We start from the raw sequence: 20,508 nt of genomic DNA, 5'->3' as shown, positions 1-20,508 counted from the left end.
ACGGGTCGATTTTGATTTTACAGCGGCCCCTTCGCCCACTCAGGCTTTCCCCCTAACGGAGCGCCCGTCGTGGGCTGTTAATCCCAGGTAGCCAGCACTGATGGACCCCTGTCCCCATCCCCTGCACTTCAGTGCGGTGGTGGAAACCCTGCTAGGCAGGTGGAGAGCTGGGGTGACTCATAGCTGCTGTAAACAATGGCCAGCCCCTCAAACCCCTGCACACCCGCTCTCCCACCCCGCCCACTGTCCTGCTCATTTGCCTCGTCCCTCCTCCCTCCTTCTCTGCAGTCAAACCCCAAACTCAATAAAGCTTTGTTAGCTTGACACAGTTACGCTCACGTTTGCCAAAGCGTTTAAAAAGTTGTCGAGCAGGGGTGAGAGGGCGTGGGAGGGAACGAGGAGGAGAAGTGATTGCAAATCTCTCTTTTTCTTCCATCTGCCCATTCTCTCTCCGTTTCTTCTCTCCTTGCCTGTTCTCTCCCTCTCTCTTTTTCGCAGTCTTCATGAATGCCTTCTGCTCTTTTCTTCTTTCTCTCTATCTCTTTCCTTCTCAATCCCTCTTTCCCTCTCTCTTTCTCTCCCTCCCTTTCCCCCCTCTGCTCTCTCCTCTGTATTCACAACAGTAGAGCCTCATATAAGATATTCGCTGTCAGGTTGTCAGTCAAATTTTATTTCAAAATTGTATTCAACAAAAATAACAAAGATTACACTCAAATATTAACTGACACTCAGTAATTGCTCGGTTGCTTTTCAACAAAAATTACGTGGATGGCATCTAAGTACTTTGGTGGATTTTGGTACATAGTTTTCAATGTCTTGCATTTCTGTCTTGGTAACCTGAGCAACAACTCTGCTTAGTCCACTGAACTCTACAATACTGAGCCTTTGTTACTGTTGCAGTTTGCATTCAGGCTAGTCTGGCTGTGTCAAATACAACAAAACTACTTTGTTGTATGTCGTTCTGTTATTATTGTTATTAAAGACATAATGTAGAAAAAGAATGAAATGCGCAAGACGGAAAATGAACGAGAATTTGCACAGTAAAACTGTCTAGGTCATGTGCTTTAACCTTACAACTAAACTCTAATTTAATATTCCAATTCTGTAAAAGAACACCTTGGGAAACAAATTGTTGTGATCAAAACAGTTCTTTTTCTGTTTGGCAGTATTTACACATTCACACAATCCTTGTAGCGATAATTTACCAAAAATGAAGGACGTTCTGCTTGATCAGAGCGAGTGCTGCATGTTTTCTATTTGCAGTGTTCCCTGCTGTTGAAAAACGGCTGCTCCGTTTGAACAGAAGCGTCTGGGACACTCTGGGATTTCTGTGCTCGCTTTGTAATGCCTTTCCCCCCCACATAAAAGGGTTCCGGCCCGCTGCTAGTGGGGTTTGCTGTCCTTACAGTAATACAGAACATTAAACAGCCATGGTCATTGTTTTTCTTTCAGCACTAGATTGACTGTGCACTATCGAGGCATGAAGGATCATTCAGCAGCCAAAGATCATGTTTTGAAACATGGAACACCTTTTTGTGTGCAACACGATAAAATATTCCCAATCCAGTGCTCCTGGGTGCATTTTTGTGGCCTGGCGTCAAGTCACATTGAAAAGGAATTGATGATGCAATGCTTTAATAAATGAAGCCATTTCCTCGTTTGGTCACATGGGTTGTGTAGATTAACAGTGGCCCGGTGCCCTGCTGTGTCAGAATGTTCCGGAAAGCTCTGGCTGCTCGGTTTCCCGGTCGCCCCGGTGGTGTGTGTTTGACGACAGGCTTCTACTGCCATGGCTTGTTTGGGAAAAAGGGGAAAAGGAGAAGAGGCTTCAGTCCTGCAGGGCTTCAGACATGATGTAGATTTTATGTATGTCTGCTCGGGGAGTACCCAGCGTCTTTATGGTTTCCCAAGCTATTGGTGTAATAGACTCTATAAAAGTATTGTCTGTGTGTGTGTGTGTGTGTGTGTGTGTGTGTCCTAAAATTGGGGGGACTATGTATAAAGGGCTGTAATTCCTACTTGATAATTCCTACTAGGCTCACCCAATATGGATATAAGAACCCTGAAATTAATGCTGATTTTCTGTACTTTAACCATATAGTGATAGTTTTATTTCAAGTGAAACATACATACAGTGCAGTCCAAATGCTAACAGACTACACTGTATGTATGTTTGTATCAGGCCTGTATGCTAAAATGTGTTGAAGGTGCACTCTGCTGAATCTCAATTAGTACATGCTCTCCTAAATAGATTTTCCAGATGGTGCATATAAATTTACAGGAACAAACACTCCTGAAATAGGAGCACCGCAGAATCATGTGTGTGTATATACACTCAGTGAGCACTTTATTAGGTAGACCTGTACACCAGCTTGTTAATGTAATTATTGAATCAGCCAATCATGTGGCAGCAACTAAATGCATAAAAGCATGCAGGCATAGTCAAGTGGTTCAGCTGTTTTTCAGAACAAATGTCAAAATGGGGAAAAATGTGATCTAAGTGACTTTGGAATGATTGTTGGTGCCTGACAGGAAAAGTTTGAGTATCTCAGAAACTGCTGATCTCCTGGGATTTCACATGCAACAGTCTCTAGAGTTTGCAGAGAATGGTGTGAAAAACAAAAAATATCCAGTGAGCAGGAGTTCTGTGGACAGAAATGTCCTGGCTTTGTTAATGAGTGAGGTTAGAGGAGAATGGCCAGACTGCTGACAGGAAGATGACAGTACCACAAATAACCACCCATTACAGCCTATTGAAGAATTCAGCAATTTTTTTGATAATTTATATCTTTTGGTAATAATGAACAAATTGAATTGAGTAAATGTATTTTACATGTTGGATAAGTGAAGGGATTTAACAGTTGATGCGCTTGTGTCGGTATTCAGTGGTGAATGTTAAATGAGGGTGTTGATTGTTAAAATGGCTGGATTCAGAAATTGACCATATTTCCTCTTAAACTTCACTTCTCCTGACAGGTGAGTGTGTGTGTGTGTGCGTGTACGTATGGATGTAAGAATGTGTGTGCGGGCGTGTGGGTTCGTGTGTGTTCAGGACACGAGAGGACAGTTGACTGTACTTTGAGCCAGAACGACTGGAGCATATCCAGTGGCACAGTAGATTGTCTGTCACACTTGAGACAGGTCATGAAAACACTCTGCTCAAGGATGTCTATTTTTTGAGCAGATGGAGGGTTTCTGATGGACTGAACAGGTGTATCATGTCTCGCACCATGGTCAGTGCAGGTTTCCATGGGGTTAAAAGGTGTAGCATATCTCTGGCATGGTCAGTGCAGGTTTCCATGGGGTTAAAAGGTGTAGCATATCTCTGGCATGGTCATTGCAGGTTTCCATGGGGTTAAAAGGTGTAGCCAAGTTTTTGAACAAATTGTTTAACAAGAGATAATATAGGCAGTTTGGAAATTGCATCTACTGGATCCGCTCAGAATTCTAACGGTGGATGACCCTGTTTCCAGACTTTACCTTTACTTTTATTTTTGTATGTTTTTTTATATTTTGCTTTTTGCAAATACAAACTGGCAGTCTAACCAATAGTCTTATTGTTGTAAATAACCACTGCAAAAAAGAAGCGCACTTCTAGAGCCACTTCTGCCCCACGACCCTTCTCCCATAACTCAACTGCACGCTGATGGGCTTTGAGGGCCGACCAGTGAGCTTCCAATTCCTTTTTTTTTACCCTGATGGTCAGCTTGGTGTATTTCCTGCTTCACAGCGAGTCGCCAGATGAAGGATGATTCTTTCGGTTAAAAAAAAACAACTGCTTAGAGTCATTACAGTCAACATTTCAGCCCATCGTTCTTCCTCGTTCTTCCATTGCCTTTCTCATCTTGACAACAGGGACTCGGGTGTAGTTCTTATCTCATTTTCATTTAAATACATTCTGTTGTCTTTGCCAAAATCGGTTTTATATCTGTCTTTACATTTATTGTTATTAGTCTTTCTTGTTCTTATTGCTCAGAGGTCCCAGGAGAATTAAATTTAGAATTAAACACACACTTGCAGATGCACTGCCACTTGCAAACAGACATACACCGACACATGCACACATACACGCACGTACATGCACACACACATGCATACACGCGCACACACACACACACACACACGCACAAACACACACACATGCATGCACACACACAAACACACACGCATGCAGGCGCACACACAAACGCACACACATTCACGCACACACACACACACACATGCACAAACACACACACATGCATGCACACACACAAACACACACGCATGCAGGCGCACACACAAACGCACACACATTCACACACACACACACACATGCGCGCACACACAAACACAAAGACACACAAACACACACACATGCAGGCGCACACACAAACGCACACACATTCACGCACACACACGCACATGCACGCACACACAAACACAAAGACACACAAACACACACACACAGAGTAATGTGAGGTATCGTGGCTCACTTGGACCCTCCCGTTGTGTTCGTTCTGCAGTAGAATCAGTGAAATGAACCCAGAGGCATTAGAAGATGAAGCTGCCATTGCATTAATCCAGCGAGATTACCGCAGCCTGCTAGAGCGGACAGTCGGCTGCAAGCTCATTTCACCCCATTCTTTTATGTGTGACTGCGGGGAACTTTGGTTTTTGTGTTGTTTTATGGGGACTCCTGTTATACAGTGCTGGACCTTGGCGATCTGCCTTTCTTTATGTGCTTGTTCAACAGCTTCTTCAAAGTGCCGTTACATCAGGTTTTCCCCCGACCATTCAACCGAACAGTTCTCCTCCTCTGGAGGCCGAGCTGCCCGTATTCAGGAGAAATGTTTCCCGTAGTGTAGATTTTACCAATTATTTGAGTTTGTTTACGGCACAGAAAGACTGTGCCGTTATCTCTCCCTGGCCTGCAGGTGCGATCGATACCGAGGCTCTCCTCAGGTGTGCCAAGGCAACCTCCCAAGGCCACCATCACCTCTGCCCGTCACTTATCCCCTGCCCCCTCCGCCCCCGCCCGCCCCCTCCGTCGACCGCCCGACCCGCCCGTCTGGGCCGGAGCGTTCCCCCGCTTCAGCCCCCGGCCGTAATCTCCAATCACACGCGCATTAGCGGGCGGCGGCGGCGAATCGCGCGGCCGGGGCGGCGGCGACCGTGTTATTCCGCCCCGGCGACGGAGCGGAGCGGCGCAGCGAGGGCGGCTGCGGTCCCCAGAGGGGAGCCTTGAGTGGGGAGAGCGGCCGCGCGACCTGATTGGCCTGCTGACGGCGAGCGGGGAGCGAGGCGATGCGCCGCCGTCTCGGTAACGAGTGCGTAATCCGCTGATGATGCAGCCGTCTCAGAAACCTCAGGCGGTAATTGCGTCCTATAACTGTCGTCTAGGCACAGTTGGGGATGTGCGCGTGTGTGTGTGTGTGTGTGTGTGTTTGTGTGTGTGTGTTTGCATTTGTCATATATTCTATGTCCTTCAGTCACCCTCTACCTCACAGTGCCTGCTGTTTCTCAGAAATAAATTACAAAAAGTGGCTAAAAATGCGCAATGCTTGCCGCTGGGGCGGTACTCTATACGTGCATAAATGTTTACCCCGAGCCAGCAATATATAATTAATTTGTACCTTTTTTGCTTGGAAAAGGTACTCATTTGTATCCAAAGAAAACACTACTGTACTTTCAGGGTATATTTGGGTGATTTGTTCCTTGGCGAACAAGAAATTTTCCCCTGAGCTTTCTGTGTGCTGGAATGTGGTGGTGCTTTATGGTTGCACCCCCCAAATGTCACCTGCAGTCAGGGGCTGAAGTTTAGTGTGACAAACAGAGGTCTGGAATCAGACCCCTCCACCAACAGAGCTGCGCCATCTTACACTAGCTTTATCGAGGCAGTTTTGTTGTTGGTACTGCCTTCTGTCTTCTCCCACTCCCTCTCGCTTTCTGTTCCTATTTATTCCTGTCGTGTTCACTGTATGCATTTGGGTCTCTTTCTCTCTCTTTCTCTCTTTCTCTCTCTCCCTCTTTCTCTGTCTTTTAGTTCCTAAAGCAGGAATTGGCCACTGCAGTCCTCCGGGGGGCTTCTGTTCTGCTGGTTGTAGAGTTGCTTTCAATTAGCAACAGATTTGCTCCTGGATTGCCAGGTAAGTCTACTTCCTGTCCAAATGATGACTTTAATTGAACAATTAAGAGATGAGGTGGAGGAGCAGTCCCCAGCAGGCACTGTGTTCCCCCATAGGACGGCAATTACTTATCTCTTGACTAAACCCTCTAATACCATAATACCCCCATCCCCAAGGCCAGACCCGCTCATGATGCAAACCTCGAATTTCGGCTTCCCTGCTTTGCCACCCTTTGCCGTACCATCATGTCTGGCCCCTTTCAGGTTTGTCAACTGCGTTGGTTGTTGTCAGTGGCCATAAATACACTCACCGAGCACTTTATTAGGTATTTATTAGACTTACTGCTGTCGCCTATCCACTTAGAGATATGATGCGTTCAGAGATGCTCTGCTGCATACTACTGTTGTAATGTGTGGTTATTTGTGTTACTGTCACCTTCCTGTCAGCTCTGACCAGTTTGACCAGTTTGACCAGTTTCCGGCAACCCTCCGACTGATGTCGTCCAGTAGGTGTGATAAAGTAAAAATGTTCCTAATAAAGTGCTCGGTGAGCGTATAACACAGATGCAGAAAACAATGAACACTGTAGGATTAGGTGCTAATCCTATCTAACGTCTGCCGAGGTCCTCACGAGGCGTGAAATTGTTGCGCCGTGTCCTCACGAGAATGGCAAGTGCTCCACATCCTGAGAGTAATTGGCTGTTACTCCTGCTTATCTTTGCCATCCATTTCATAAAGGGAGGTGATTTACAGGCTTTGACTGGAGATTGAATTGAAATGGTCTTGTCACAGTCTGTGATAGGCTTTCCTCTGACGTGTGGGAGCAGGGTACCTGGTGCAAATTGTAGGCCTGACGAAGGGCTGGCAGCTACTGCCTCCCCTCACTAGAGATAAAAGCTAAGTCCCGTCTTGCGTTCAAAATGTTTAAAGAATTAGATAAAATAAATGAAGAAAACAAAAGAAGTTCTGCCAAGTTTTTTGCATTCCATGCAACCATTTCCAAACGTGTATCAAACCTGGCAAATGTATTGACTCATCTTGAGAAAAAATATGTCTTGCTAATGGTGACCAGCAGGGATATGCAGATAGGCGTTTTGGAAAGTGACAAAACATATTTCCTGCAAAAGCTACAATATTTTAGAGCTACTAAAATACTAAAATAAACTGTGATTCTGACTATTTGCCCATACATTCATAGAGGTGTTCTTTCAAATACTATAATACTATCGAAACAATACAAGTCTTACATTTTTAAACTGATATTTTGGGAGTACACTGTGCGTGTACTGTATGTGTGCTTGTGTGTGTGTGTGTGTGTGTGTGTGTGTTTATTTGTTTATATGTGCATGTGTGTGTATCTGTGTGTGTGTCTGTGTGTATCTGTGTGTGAGTATGTGCATGTGTGTGTATCTGTGTGTGTGTGTGTGTGTGCCTGTGTGTGTGTATTTGAGAAAGGGGTTATGGCCTTTTGCTTCTGACTTCCAGCTCTCTAACTCTATTTCTCACCTCTGAAGTGGACACACTCTACAGCAGTGAAGTTAAATCAAATCTAATGCTATTAAATAACCTCTAACACTGCTTATATGAGTCCCATGAGGACAACATAAACACTATTAGAATTTAAAGTACTACTACTGTAGCTTTTTATCTAGACTCTTTTCCCTTTGGTTTTACCTGTATTTTACCTTTCTCTTGTTAACTATGAATTTCCTACACTTGTTCATTTTATCCCAACCTGTCATATTGTATAGTGACAGGTTGTGTTATCCTCTCTGAGTTGTTATCCCCCCCCATGCCCCCTGCCCACCCGTTACCGCAACAGCAGTGCACACCTGTCCTCTGTCCTGTGCAGGAAGGCACTGTCACACTGCGGGGAAGGCATATAAAACTGTGAAAGGTGTTAATTCCCATTTTGCTGTCAGCACTATCTGTGTAAGGTAATCCCGGCCAATCACTCAGCTGGGGCAGAGGCTCTTGCTGTAATGAGAGACACTGCCTCCTTGGCCCACACCATGACAGAGGACTGCTCAGCATCAGCAAATACACACACACACACACACACACAGGCCCACAACATACATACACACACACACACAGGCCCACAACATATATATACACACACACACACACACACACACAGGCCCACCACATACATACACTCACACACACACACACACACACAGATGCGCACACACAGGCCCACCTCATGCATACACACACACACACACACACACACACACACACACAGGCCCACAACATACATACACATGCACCTACACCCACAGGTCCACGACATACATACACATGCACACACACAGGCCCACAACATACATACACATACACAGATGTACACACACACTAGTAACAAGTCTATAAATATGTGAATAAAAAAAGTTTTCATCCAGCGAATATGTAACCTGCAACACGCTAGACATGGCTAAGCATTTTTTGTGGTTTGGGATTTGAAATTCCAAAAAGCTTTGTACAAGCACCCTGCACTGAACCATGCTGAATATTATGAAGTTGGCATATCTAGCTTAAAAGCTGTCGGAGGAGTAGCATGCAGAAATCCATCCGGAAAGAGAATAATAAGTATTCAAGAGAACTGGGAGTGTGGTTGCTGAAGCAACCGTACTAATAAGTATGCAAGAGAACAGAGAGTGACAGGAAATCTGCCCTCCGGTGTTACACCAGCTTATTATCACATCCGAAGCTTGGGCCCGAGAACGCAAGAGCAAACGCGGCTTGGTGCACCGGTTGTTTAAAACAAGAGCCCCAGAATACAGCATGCACACCGTTACCATACCATTGCATATTTAATGCAGGGGCCAGGTGCATATTGAGAGCAGCACTGCAGTAGGCTGCTGTTGGGGGAAACTCTGCATATACACACAGCCGCACCTGCATACACTTTCGCACCCTTCACACTGAACTCATACACACACGCTTATCTAATGCTGAGGACCTTCCAGGTACACACTTCAGGCTCCATATATTGCTCCCTCTTCTTTGCCCTCCCTTCATATGATTGGGCTATTCATTTTTGTTCCCAAGAGATCTGGTTCTCTGGTCTTTAATCTGAAGAACCATAGTTCTACTGTGCTGCTTAACCTACAGTACATGGAATATTCAATAAAAATGAAATACGTAAATACTATTTTTTCTCCAACATGTTTTTCTCTTCCAAGATGGTTGTATTAATACTTGAACTTTTTTCTTGGTCCAGTCATCTCCTACCCTGGTTTCTCATTGCATTTCTGACACTGTCTGTCAGTCGAGTCTCACTTCAGTTCTCAGTCTGCCTGCCGGAGATCTCATGCTGGAGGATGGTCATCCTAAGGGCCGCACATTTCCTCCAAGTCTTTTTAATCTCATCAAGATTAACAAATCGCCCCACCCAAGTCCTGATCCTGATCTTTCTTGTATTCCTAGCACTTCAAACTCTACTTCCCTCTAGGGTCTTTTAGCACACTTGTCCCTGGTTATGGGTATGCACTTTGTTGTACGTCGCTCTGGATAAGAGCGTCTGGCAAATGCCTATTATATAATCTAAAAGATGCTAATCTAGTTCACTTCGAGCTTTTCTCATGAAGTAATCCTTGGACATGAGTCAGACTTGTGGATTATTTTTATCTGAAGAATCCACCCGTTCTTCACCAACACCACCAAAAAAATAAGTCAAAGCACTTAAAAATAAGTGCTCACCACGCATCAGCTGAGGTAGAGAGGGAGAGAACAATTTTCAATCTAGTCAGTTTATTCATATATTCATATTACTTTTTGGCTGAATAAGACAAAAATAATAATCAATCAGGTCAGATGTTTTGACTCATTTCAAGAAAATTTCGTTTGGCAAACCAACAGTAGCTTAAAACAAGCTAATATTTTCTACTTGTGAGACAAAATGATTTTAAGTCTCATTCATTACAAGATAAAAATACTTTTCTGCAGTGCAGTTCCCTTCGCAACTGTCTCCCTCCTCATGCAGCTAATAAAGAATTCAGCCACATTACTTATAGTCTTCCCAAATACAGTCTTCCCAAATGTACTCGTGTCATATCCCTCCTCAACCCAGTTCAATGGCTGCCTGTAGCAGCTCACATCAAGTTTAAAACCTTTGTGCTAGGCCTTCAGGGCAGCGAAGAGAACGCACCTTAAATCAATCTTAAAAATCCTGCTCCCTGGCCAGATCTCTCTATTTCGCTACCTTGGGGCGGCTGGCCCTCCCCTCCCTACGTACTCACTTCTTCCAGTCACAGTGCCTGAGGTACGGTTGTGGAATTAAAAATTGAGCGGGTCATAAGCTGGTCTAGCTGGCTATGAGCTGGTCAACCAGCATGGCCAGGCTGGTCATAAAGCTGGTCTAGCTGGGTATGTGCTGGTCAACCATGGTTCTCGTACCTTGTCTGTGTTTCAAAACATAGCTTGCACTGGTAAAACCATATCAAGCTGGGAGCTAGTCTGAACTGGTCTACCAGCTACCAGCTGTTTCAAAACCTAGCTTGAGCTGATTTTTTCAGCAGGGTGAACTTCCCAAAATGGTCAGGCTAGTAGAATCATTCGTGGATGTCTGACAGATTGAACGAAGACCCAACTCTTCAGACTAGATCTTAGTTCCCTTCCCCCCGTCACCCCATATCGTATCTTTGTGGTTTTAAGTTATATTTTTTATGCCTTTATATTTTTCAGGGTTTGTTGTGTTCACTTTGGTTCTTGGATAGCATAGTTAACTTGCACTAGTGCTTTTATTATATTGCATCTTTACTCGCTGGTCTGGGAGTGTTGTTAGCCAGAACTGAAACTATCGCTCATATTAATCAGGTGAATGTACTTCTGTTTATCTTATATCCTAAGTCATTAGTGTCTGCTAAATGACTGTGATATCCAGCACATTTACGGAGACATTTGCCATAATTTGACTCGTGTTGAAAGTTTCCCAAAAACCTACAAGTCCAGGGGAAGCCTTGATCGCGTGACTATTCATGGAAGCACAGTTCTCAGTTCCAGCTGTCGGTAATCTCCGGCTCATTAATGAGTGGATGGTTGTTATTTGAAGCCACCCCACCCTTACTTTGGAAGGCGATGCGTTCAATCTCAGGATCATACCAAGTCGTATCAAAAGGTGTGGGGTCAGGGCCCTGTGGTAGAGCGAAGATCTTGTTAAAGGTACAATAGGTAAGGCTTTTGTGTTGTCCTTGTTACAAGCCCATTGTAAATCCCTTCCTATCATTGAAAAAGGCTCACTGACATGTTGACTCACCCTCTATCTGTGTTTATAGTCAGGTTTCAAAATATACAGTTGACGGCCCGACACTCTGTACCAAAACATTGTATAACTGTAAATAATTCAAGCTCATTGGTTGAAAATTGGTTCTAATTGCCACAGCCTATGGCGTTTCAACGTCAGCGCGTTTACAAAGAATGGGGAGGGATAAACAGTGTTGTGGTTTGAAGGTGCAGTTGCTGCTATTCCTCTCTTGACCGTTAGACGTCTGAAATTACCTATTGTACCTTATATGAATTACCTATAAGCACCGTATATGAAGCCAGTTCTAACGTGGGATGATCCATCTCAGCCGCGAGGCACAGGCGGCCATGCATATGTATGTAGGTTGGGCTCCCGCTCTCAAATGGTGTGGAGAATATTGCTTGTTGATTCGTATTAAGGCTTCACAGGTGAGCGCTGAGGTTTGTGCCTCTGCGTCTCGGGCCCATTGAAAGTGAAATAAGACTAGCCCGTCTCTGTGGGCCGAGGGATGATAGATCTGTCCGAGACCCTGGCCGGTGATGTAGTACCTGATTATTCGGGAAGCGGTGGCAGCGGGGGGGTGCTAATGAGCGCGCGGGGGGGGGCAGCCAGCGCCGGCGTAATTACAGCAGCCCTCGGCGCTGACAGATGGATGGAGCCCGTCCGTGCCGCTGATGTTCTGTGGGGTTGTCCAAACTTGCTTGTTCCTGGGACAGCGGCATATGGAAGAACTGCTTTCAACCCACAGGCGGGGGAACTCAGTCCTCCACCAAACCTCAGCCCAGGGAGGGGGTGGGCTGGCTTCAGAGAGGAAGAGAAGGGAGATGTTGAGTGATGCTGAGACACTGGAAGCCTCTTTTTCCCCAGTCTTGCAACACACCCAGAAGTATAGGTATAGATGGACAGCTCTACACACAAGAATAGGCTGCATAGGCGAACAATTCTCCTAATCCAACCCCCCCGCCCCCCAGATTTCAGCCCTAGCAGCAGCCAAGCAGGACCATCAGTGGTTATGACAGAATGTCCTCAGGACTCCAGACGGGACTCAGAAGAGTGGGTGCTGCACATCGTGGGAGCTGAGGAGCCTCGGGGACTTAACCCAGCACTGCACTGCCATGGCAACCCTGCTGAGCAGGAAACCCCTGAAACAATAACGGGGCCAGGGAGGGTCGTAATGACCTGGGGTTTGTACCCCTGTTGGCCTGAAGTGGGGTGAGGAACTTCAACTGAGGTTTCTAAGACAGTGGAGTTGGAGAGATTCCTGCCCTCGTTGAATAAGTTCCATTTACGTGTTAAGATGTCCTCTTTGTGATGGGAGTAGCTGTGCTCAGTTAGCATAAATAATTGTACACTGATACACTGACAGGGACTTCCAACGCTGACGCCAAACGTGCCTCCGTTCATCTTTGTTTATTGTTTCGGTAAGCAAACTGCATTCCATCACTAACAGCAAAAATCCTGGCAGTCCTACGGATTCTAGTATTCTTTCTGCAACCAGGTTGATCATTTGCACAGATTAAGATAGATATTAAGATATACTTAATTGAACATGTTGGGTAATTTGTCCTCTGCATTTGACCCATCCTAGTTACTTCTTGCGTGGCAACAGCTAGCACCACTACACCACCGTGTCTGCACTGACAGATCTCTGTACGTCCACCCCCAGGAGGACAATCTGCTCTCAGGGTGAACTGTTAGGCCTGAGGCCTGCTTCCCTGGCCGTACCCCCACTGCCTGATGCTAAAGGTGGGCTAATTCGTAGAGGAACAGTGGTTCCAGAGGAAGAGCCCATTACAGACGGGTACGAGGCGGCTGCAGTAGGAAGTTCTCATTGCCTGTTTTGACTTTGTCAAAAGTCCCATGACCATGGAGCAAAATTTATGTACTTTCTGCTCTGATTAAATTCAGTTTCACTACCGGCAAACAAGTTTGTTTCGTTATCCTGAGACATGATTGTCTGAGCAGATCACTGATGTGCTATTGGACATTTCGACCGGGACACTAATGAAATGCATAAACCAATTGGATACGGTCTGTGACCATTGCCGTTGACAGAAAAGTAGGAAACCCATTTTCTGACTGAGAAATTCTTGATTCATTCCATATCTCAGCACCACATTTCTATGGATTTTCTGAGCGTAATTGCCATTGCTGTTGGTTCTCATAGCATTATGTACACAGTACTCCAGGGAATCTGGTCACCCTAAGTGTGAACGTTGGACGTTCAGTCAGGCGTAAATTTTACATGAGTTGCACAAGTTGTGCCATAAAGAAACAGGTCATGTAGGTCTGCACTTAAAATCTGCACTTAATTGGGGGTAGGTGTAACATTGACTGTTGCCGAAAAATAATTCAGTCTTTCTTGTTTTTCTTCTCTGCTTTGACTCTATTTTGAGCATTGTTCTGCATCACAAATTATAACTTTTAAACTGCCTTTTCATGTGAACATCTTTCATAATTAGTGCCTGCCGCAGTAGCTGCTGCAACCAACGTCAGTGTCTGGCTTATGCCAAACGTAGACCTGACCTAAGTGAGGACAAACAGACCTAAGGCGAATGTCGAGTGTAAAGGCTGGTTGTACAACCAACTTTTACATAACGGGCCCCTTGAGTCCAATCCACCTCTTGGTAATCCTGACCATAAGGTGAAACTCTAGCTTCCAAAATACAGGCAAAGGCTGAAAACTAATTAAGTTTAAAAAAAAAATCAGGTCTGGAATGAGGCTCCGCTGAGATGCGGAAGTACTGATTTTTCTGGGGCTGTTGGACTGACCTGAACCTGCTCACTAGCACCATCTGTTTCCACCTTGCATGCTGTGTGGACACTGTTATTCCAACAAAACAGACCTGGCTGTACCCAACCCAAAGTCCTGAGCCACCAGAGACCCAAAGCTCTGTCTGAACATACAGAAAATTGTGCTCAAACAGGAAGACAGACACAGAGGTCAGTGAACTGAGGAGAGGAAATACAAGACAGAAGACTATACTTCCTTATCTCTACTCTTCCTAAAAGATAGTGGAGGTGAAATCACTGTTGTGAATGCAGAGGAGTTTTGGTAACCTCCTGAGGTCCAGTGTTCTGACCAAGCTACCTTTACTGAGCAGCTGCCTGTAGTCCAGCTTTTCAAATGCAACTCCTGCATTAGATTATCACCACAAGAGCCACTGCTGTCCCCATCATTGCTCTCAACACATTGCTGCGTGTTTGTGTGTCTCAGAAAAGAGAGAGAGAAAGAAAGCTTTATGTCGGTGTGTGTGTGTACGTGTGTGTGTGTATCTGCATTTTTTGTGCATGAATATGTGTGCGGTTTGGTGTCTGTGTGTGTGTGTGTGTGTGGCAGAGAGACGGCATCTGTGTGTGCACTTGTACATGTGTATGTGTATGAACGTGTATGTCGGTGTGTGTGTAAGTGCGATTTTGTGTGTGTGAACGTGTGTGTGGGTGGGTGTGTGTATATGTGTGTGAACGTGTGTGGGTGGGTGTGTGTGTATGTGTGTGAGCGTGTGTGTGCATGTGTGTGAACATGTGTGTGTGGGTGGGTGTGTGTGTATGTGTGTGGCAGAGAGAGACAGCAGCTCTCAGGTAGGGCTGGTGTGAAGACAGAGCCGGTTCCTGTCAGAAATCCTGCGAATGGACACTAATGAAGGCTAGGCAGGCTGTCACTGTGACATTCTGAGGAGAAGGCAAAAGTGTGAGTCCTTCATATGGCTTGAGCAGGGCCCAAAACTCGCTGGACGGGGCTCTACACTACCAGATGCGTTGCAATGAACCGCAGAAAAATACCATCAAATGTATCATCTGAACTATCTAGATGACAGAGCACTGGAAGACTGTCAAAACGGAGTAATTCCAGTTGCCTTCTTTCTATGAGCAGGAGGGATGAAAGCACATTTGTGGTGAAATAGTGTCCTGTGGCTCTTGAAATATCTGTATGTATGCAGGGTGGAGAGAGAACAGCCTGGTCGATATACAGATTGCTAAATGTGAAAACATCACTGATAATCCTGTTTTTATTGAATGTCATTAAACATGGTTTAACTATGATCCATAACGACAGTCCTATGGCCAGCCTACCTTCCTTCCTTTCTCTCAGGGTTAGCAGAGCATTTTTCAATTAATTATGATCACGTCATTCCATCCGTCGTTTCAGCATGATCATATTAATTTCAAGTGCATTGTGCGGTTAGCAGTTTTAGTGTGAAGTTAAATGATCCGTGTCAGGTTTTAACTGTCCGCTAAATGTTTTAGTTTAACGTGTTTTTGTTTATCGCATGTGTGTATGTGTCTGTGTATGTGCGCAGGTGGGTGGGGTTTGTATGTGTGTGCGTGTGTGTAAGTGTGCGTGTGTGTGTGTGTGTGCGTGTGTGTGTGTGTAAGTGTGTGTGTGTGTGTGTGTAAGTGTGCGCAGGTGGGTGGGGTTTGTATGTGTGTGCGTGTGTGTGTAAGTGTGTATGTGTGTGTGTGTAAGTGTGCATGTGTGTGTGTGTGTGTGTATCTAAGTGTGGTGTGTGTGTGTGTGTAAGTGTGCGTATGTGTGTGTGTGTGTGTGTGTGTAAGTGTGCGTGTGTGTGTGTGTGTGTGTGTGTGTGTGTGTAAGTGTGCGTGTGTGTGTTTGTGTGTGTGTGTGTGTGTAAGTGTGCGTGTGTGTGTATGTGTGTGTGTAAGTGTGTGTGTGCGTGCGTGCGTGCGTGTGTGTGCGCGCAAGAGTCGGCCATCCTTAAACTCTTTTAAAGGCCTTAAGCAGGCCTCCAGAGCTTGCATGTCCCCACCTGTGATGATCCCCAAAGCTGATGATCCCCAGTGTCGCCTGTGTGTCTTCTCGCAGGTCCTGGGGCCCAGCTGGGATCTCCTCACAGCGTCAGGGGAACGCTGAGAGAACATTAAGCGATGGTGTCGTGACTTAAGAGCTGTTATTCCCACTGATCTTTAATGCAGCCATAGGTATTAGAGTGGCAGGGAGTAATCCGCCCCTCTCCCACGCTGGATTAGTGGAGCCCCCCATTGCCCACCCAGCATACTAATGACCGTATAATGATCCGATCAGCCTGCTAAGATTCTGCTGAGACTGGAAATCAGCTTGTCGTGTGCGTGCATTCTTTTACTTTTTTAGCACACACACACTTTCAAAATGAAAGACGTATGTTTCTAATTTACAAAAGCACTCACCCTCTGAGTCAACAGTTTCTGAGAGAAGCCTTTGGGAGGAATGCCAGCTCAATGGCCCCTGTCCTTAAAGCAGCTTAGGGTCATGCTGCTGATTTGGGATCAGTTTTGCCTTTAGGTTCTGAATGGATAAGACTGGGGTTAAGCCAGAGGAAGACTGATTCTAACCCTGCTGAAAAAAACAGCTCAAGCTAGGTTTTTAAACAGCTGGTAGCTGATTGGCCAGTACAGACCAGCTCCCTGCTTTACATGGTTTGACCAGCTGAAACTATGTTTTGAAACAGCTGGTAATTTCAGGCTGATCCTGGCTGGGTTTTGCAGCAGGGAAATCAGCACTCAGCACAGATGCTTTATAAATATGGGCTTAGGTCCTCTGGGTGTATCTGTATGATTTTTTTGTACATTTACATTTTGGAATCATTGTCCCATCCTCCATGTAAATTTGCTGCCGAAATTCTCAGGTTTTAACCACAGAGTACCTATTCACGAGAGTACCTATTAACTCTTGTTTTTAAGCCTTTCCTTTGTTTTGCTGTGTGTCTTCTTTGCACTAAATGCTTATCTCTTGTGCACTAAAACAGGCTCTCTCAGGGCTTTATTGCCATATAAATATATGATTTATTTTATTTAGCTCCGTGCCTTGGACAGGGATAGAGTATTGGGCACTTTGCTTTCAAGCAAAGAGCTCAATCCTAATTTCATCAGACCACAAGAGCACAAAATAGTCTTCCAGAAGGTCTCTGGGCCTGTCCCATGGCTTCTGGCAAAGTCTTGATGTGACTAAATGTCGCGATCTCTCAGAAGTGTGGCTTAAGTAAAACTTATCTGACAAATCTTTGGTGTCTTCTTCTATATTGTTTGATGGAGTGGAAGAACACATTGAGCCTGTTCCTCCATGCAGACTCTCTTCAGAGCCTTTGGTCTTTGTTGTGGACTCTCCTCTTCAGCTCACCCCACACCTGTGGGTTCCAATTACATTTCCAGTAGGTCGAGAGACTGGAGCAAAAGCTTAATTAATTGGTGAGAGAACATTTCTTTGGAGGACTGTGTTGGATCATTGTCTTGCTGAAAGATCCAGTCATGGACTCAATTCTGGCCTCCTGGCAGAGGTGGCCAGATGGTCTGAGATCTCCCCGTTACTTGGCATGAGGCCATGATGCTATGTGATTGGGATCAGATTACTTCTTCTTCATGACATTACATTACATTACATTATTGGCATTTGGCAGACGCTCTTATCCAGAGCGACATACAGTTGATTAGACTAAGCAGGAGACAATCCTCCCCTGAGCAATGCAGGATTAAGGGCGTTGCTCAAGGGCCCAATGGCTGTGCGGATCTTATTGTGGCTACACCGGGATTAGAACCACCGACCTTGCGTGTCCCAGTCCTTTACCTTAACCACTACGCTACAGGCAGGCGGCACGGATGGTGCAGTGGGTAGCGCTGCTGCCTCACAGCAAGGAGGTACTGGGTTCGAATCCCCGTCGGCCGGGGCCTCTCTGTGCGGAGTTTGCATGTTCTCCCCGTGTCTGCGTGGGTTTCCTCCGGGTACTCCGGTTTCCTCCCACAGTCCAAAGACATGCACGTTAGGCTGATTGGAGAGTCTAAATTGCCCGTAGGTATGAGTGTGTGAGTGAATGGTGTGTGTGCCCTGTGATGGACTGGCGACCTGTCCAGGGTGTATTCCTGCCTTTCGCCCAATGTATGCTGGGATAGGCTCCAGCCCCCCTGCGACCCTGATCAGGGATAAGCGGGTTCAGATAATGGATGGATGGATGGACTACGCTACAGGCATGACCATCTCTCTGTTTGTGCTGGACCTACCTCTCATGCTTATATCTCATATGTCTATGGAACACAATTCTCCAATTGAGTTCCAGTCATATATATAAACTCCAGGCTCTTACATGGTTTTGTAAGCCTTCCAGTTAGCTTTCTGGCTTGAAGGTGGTGTCTAATTGTGGTTTTGGAGACTTGGTAACAACATGCAACCTGCTCCTGCAGTTCCCTAACTGATCCTCAGAGACTGCTTTGGCACTTGAACCATCCTAATTGTGCATATGGGTATTTTCACGTATTTCATCATTTTTAGAGCAATCGTTTGATTTATGGTGGTCATCAATGCTTGATCTCGTTTCATTTGTGTGTTCTCTGACCTTCCACGGGTTGATGAATGACTAAGGGCGTTTGCCATTTGTGTCACTTCTCATTCATGCCACAGTCAAACAGCAAGTCACGGATGAAGATTTAAGAGATCATAAAGACTCAAGTGTGCTCTAAAAAGTGGAATATAATTGGAAACTTGATTTAAAATGTTGTCCGTCAGAATTTGTAGGCATGCCAATAATTATGATTCATGGCTTATGACTTATTTTATCAAATTTTTCTGAGAATTTTTATTTATTTTACCTCAATTTAGGTTATATTTCTTTCCACAGCCTTTTTGCTCATCTTTATCAAGGGTCCCAACAATTCCAGAGAGCACTGGAGACACACACACACGCGCACCTGTTTACTTATTGAGAAATACTTTCGCTTTTCGCTAATCCGAATCTATGAATGTGATTTTGGGCTAAATGATTTAACGGACGCTTTGCATGCAGGCACCTACATGGTGTGTCTGTAGAAATGTAAGGACCCCTCCGTCCCCCGCCGTCGTCATGCCGATTGTGCAGCGGCCAGCCGTAGCAGTGTGGTGTGGCGGTATTGTGCTTGCGGTCCCATTTGATGGTGTGTGTTAAATAAAGGAATTCCTGGCCTGTGTATATTGATTTTTTCCCCCGCCAGAAGGACCCAGGCATGTTTTTCCATAAATTGTTGAGTGGGGTGGAAAGGAAAAAAAAAAACAATTTGAAGGCGCAGGTGGTGGAACGGGAGCCTGCATGAGCTGCTGGCTGTAGAGCCTGTGTGCTGCGTATGGAGAAAGATCTCACACACACACACTCACACATACACACACGCACACACACACTCACACACACCCACTCACACACACACACACACACACACCCACACACACACACACACAAACACACTCAAGCTCACACACACACGCACATGCTCACACACACCCACTCACACACACACACACACACACACACACACAAGCTCACACACACGCACATGCTCACACACACCCACTCAGACATGCACACAAACACACACAAGCACACACACACATGCTCACACGCACACCCACTCCCACACGCGCAACCACACACAAGCACACACACACAAACACTGCTGGTCAGCAACTTCGCCTGGATCTCATCACGCTTTGATTGCGGTTCTCTGTTGCCTCATGTCAGGGGGATTCTCTACATTCAGCATTGGTTACTGACCAATCAATACATACAGGTGGCGAGAGAGAGAAGGGGAGAGAGAGACAAACAAAGAGGGATAAATGGTATGTGTATGTTGGCATTTATTGCCAGTGTTATTTTACCTGTTATGGTCATATACTTGTTTTGACCACTGTACAAGCTTTAGCCATATTTCATTGCAGTTCCTCACGTCTGGAATGGTCCTCTGAATTCAGCACTGTTCACTGACCGATCAATACTTACAGGTGGCCAGAGCGAGAGAGAGAGAGGGAGAGAGAAAGAGAGGGACACACAGAGAGACAGGGAGAGAGAAAGAGAGGCACATAGAGAAAGAGAGAGACACAAAGGGAGAGAGGGACACAGTTAGAGAGAAAGAGAGAGGGACAAATAGAGAAAGAGAGAGGATAGAGAGAGGAAGAGAGAGAGGGGCAGAAAGAGAGAGAGAGGGACAGGTCTCTCTTTTGGCCACCACGCTCCTCACCCTGCCGGCCTGCTGAGGTATGGGGCCCCTGTGTCAGGGCACGTGCCTGTTGGCGGGACGCGGCGCCGATTAGTTATTAATCACCTCGATGCGTCCCTCCGCCCGCCCGGCCGTATCGTGTGATGGTGTGTGCGGGGGCCCTCTGGCTCTGTCCCCCTGGGGGGCCAGCTGCAGCCAGGCAGAC

General features: G+C 45.8%; 1 protein-coding gene across 2 annotated transcripts in view; it reads left to right on the top strand.

Moving 5' to 3' along the window:
• slc8a2b (solute carrier family 8 member 2b) overlaps positions 1–20,508 on the top strand; it is a 92,768-nt gene that overhangs the window by 15,849 nt on the left and 56,411 nt on the right. The window contains exon 1 of one of the 2 annotated variants that reach the window (XM_061218408.1): positions 6,024–6,128. The exons of the other annotated variant lie outside the window; for it this stretch is intronic. The gene's annotated coding sequence lies outside the window, so the exon portion shown is untranslated. Of the gene's footprint in view, positions 1–6,023; positions 6,129–20,508 lie in introns of those variants that run through there. 2 annotated transcript variants of the gene reach the window in all.

Source organism: Conger conger, chromosome 13 (assembly GCF_963514075.1).
Source record: "Conger conger chromosome 13, fConCon1.1, whole genome shotgun sequence".
In the NCBI taxonomy this organism is placed as follows: domain Eukaryota; kingdom Metazoa; phylum Chordata; class Actinopteri; order Anguilliformes; family Congridae; genus Conger; species Conger conger.
This window is presented reverse-complemented; position numbering and strand designations above follow the sequence as displayed.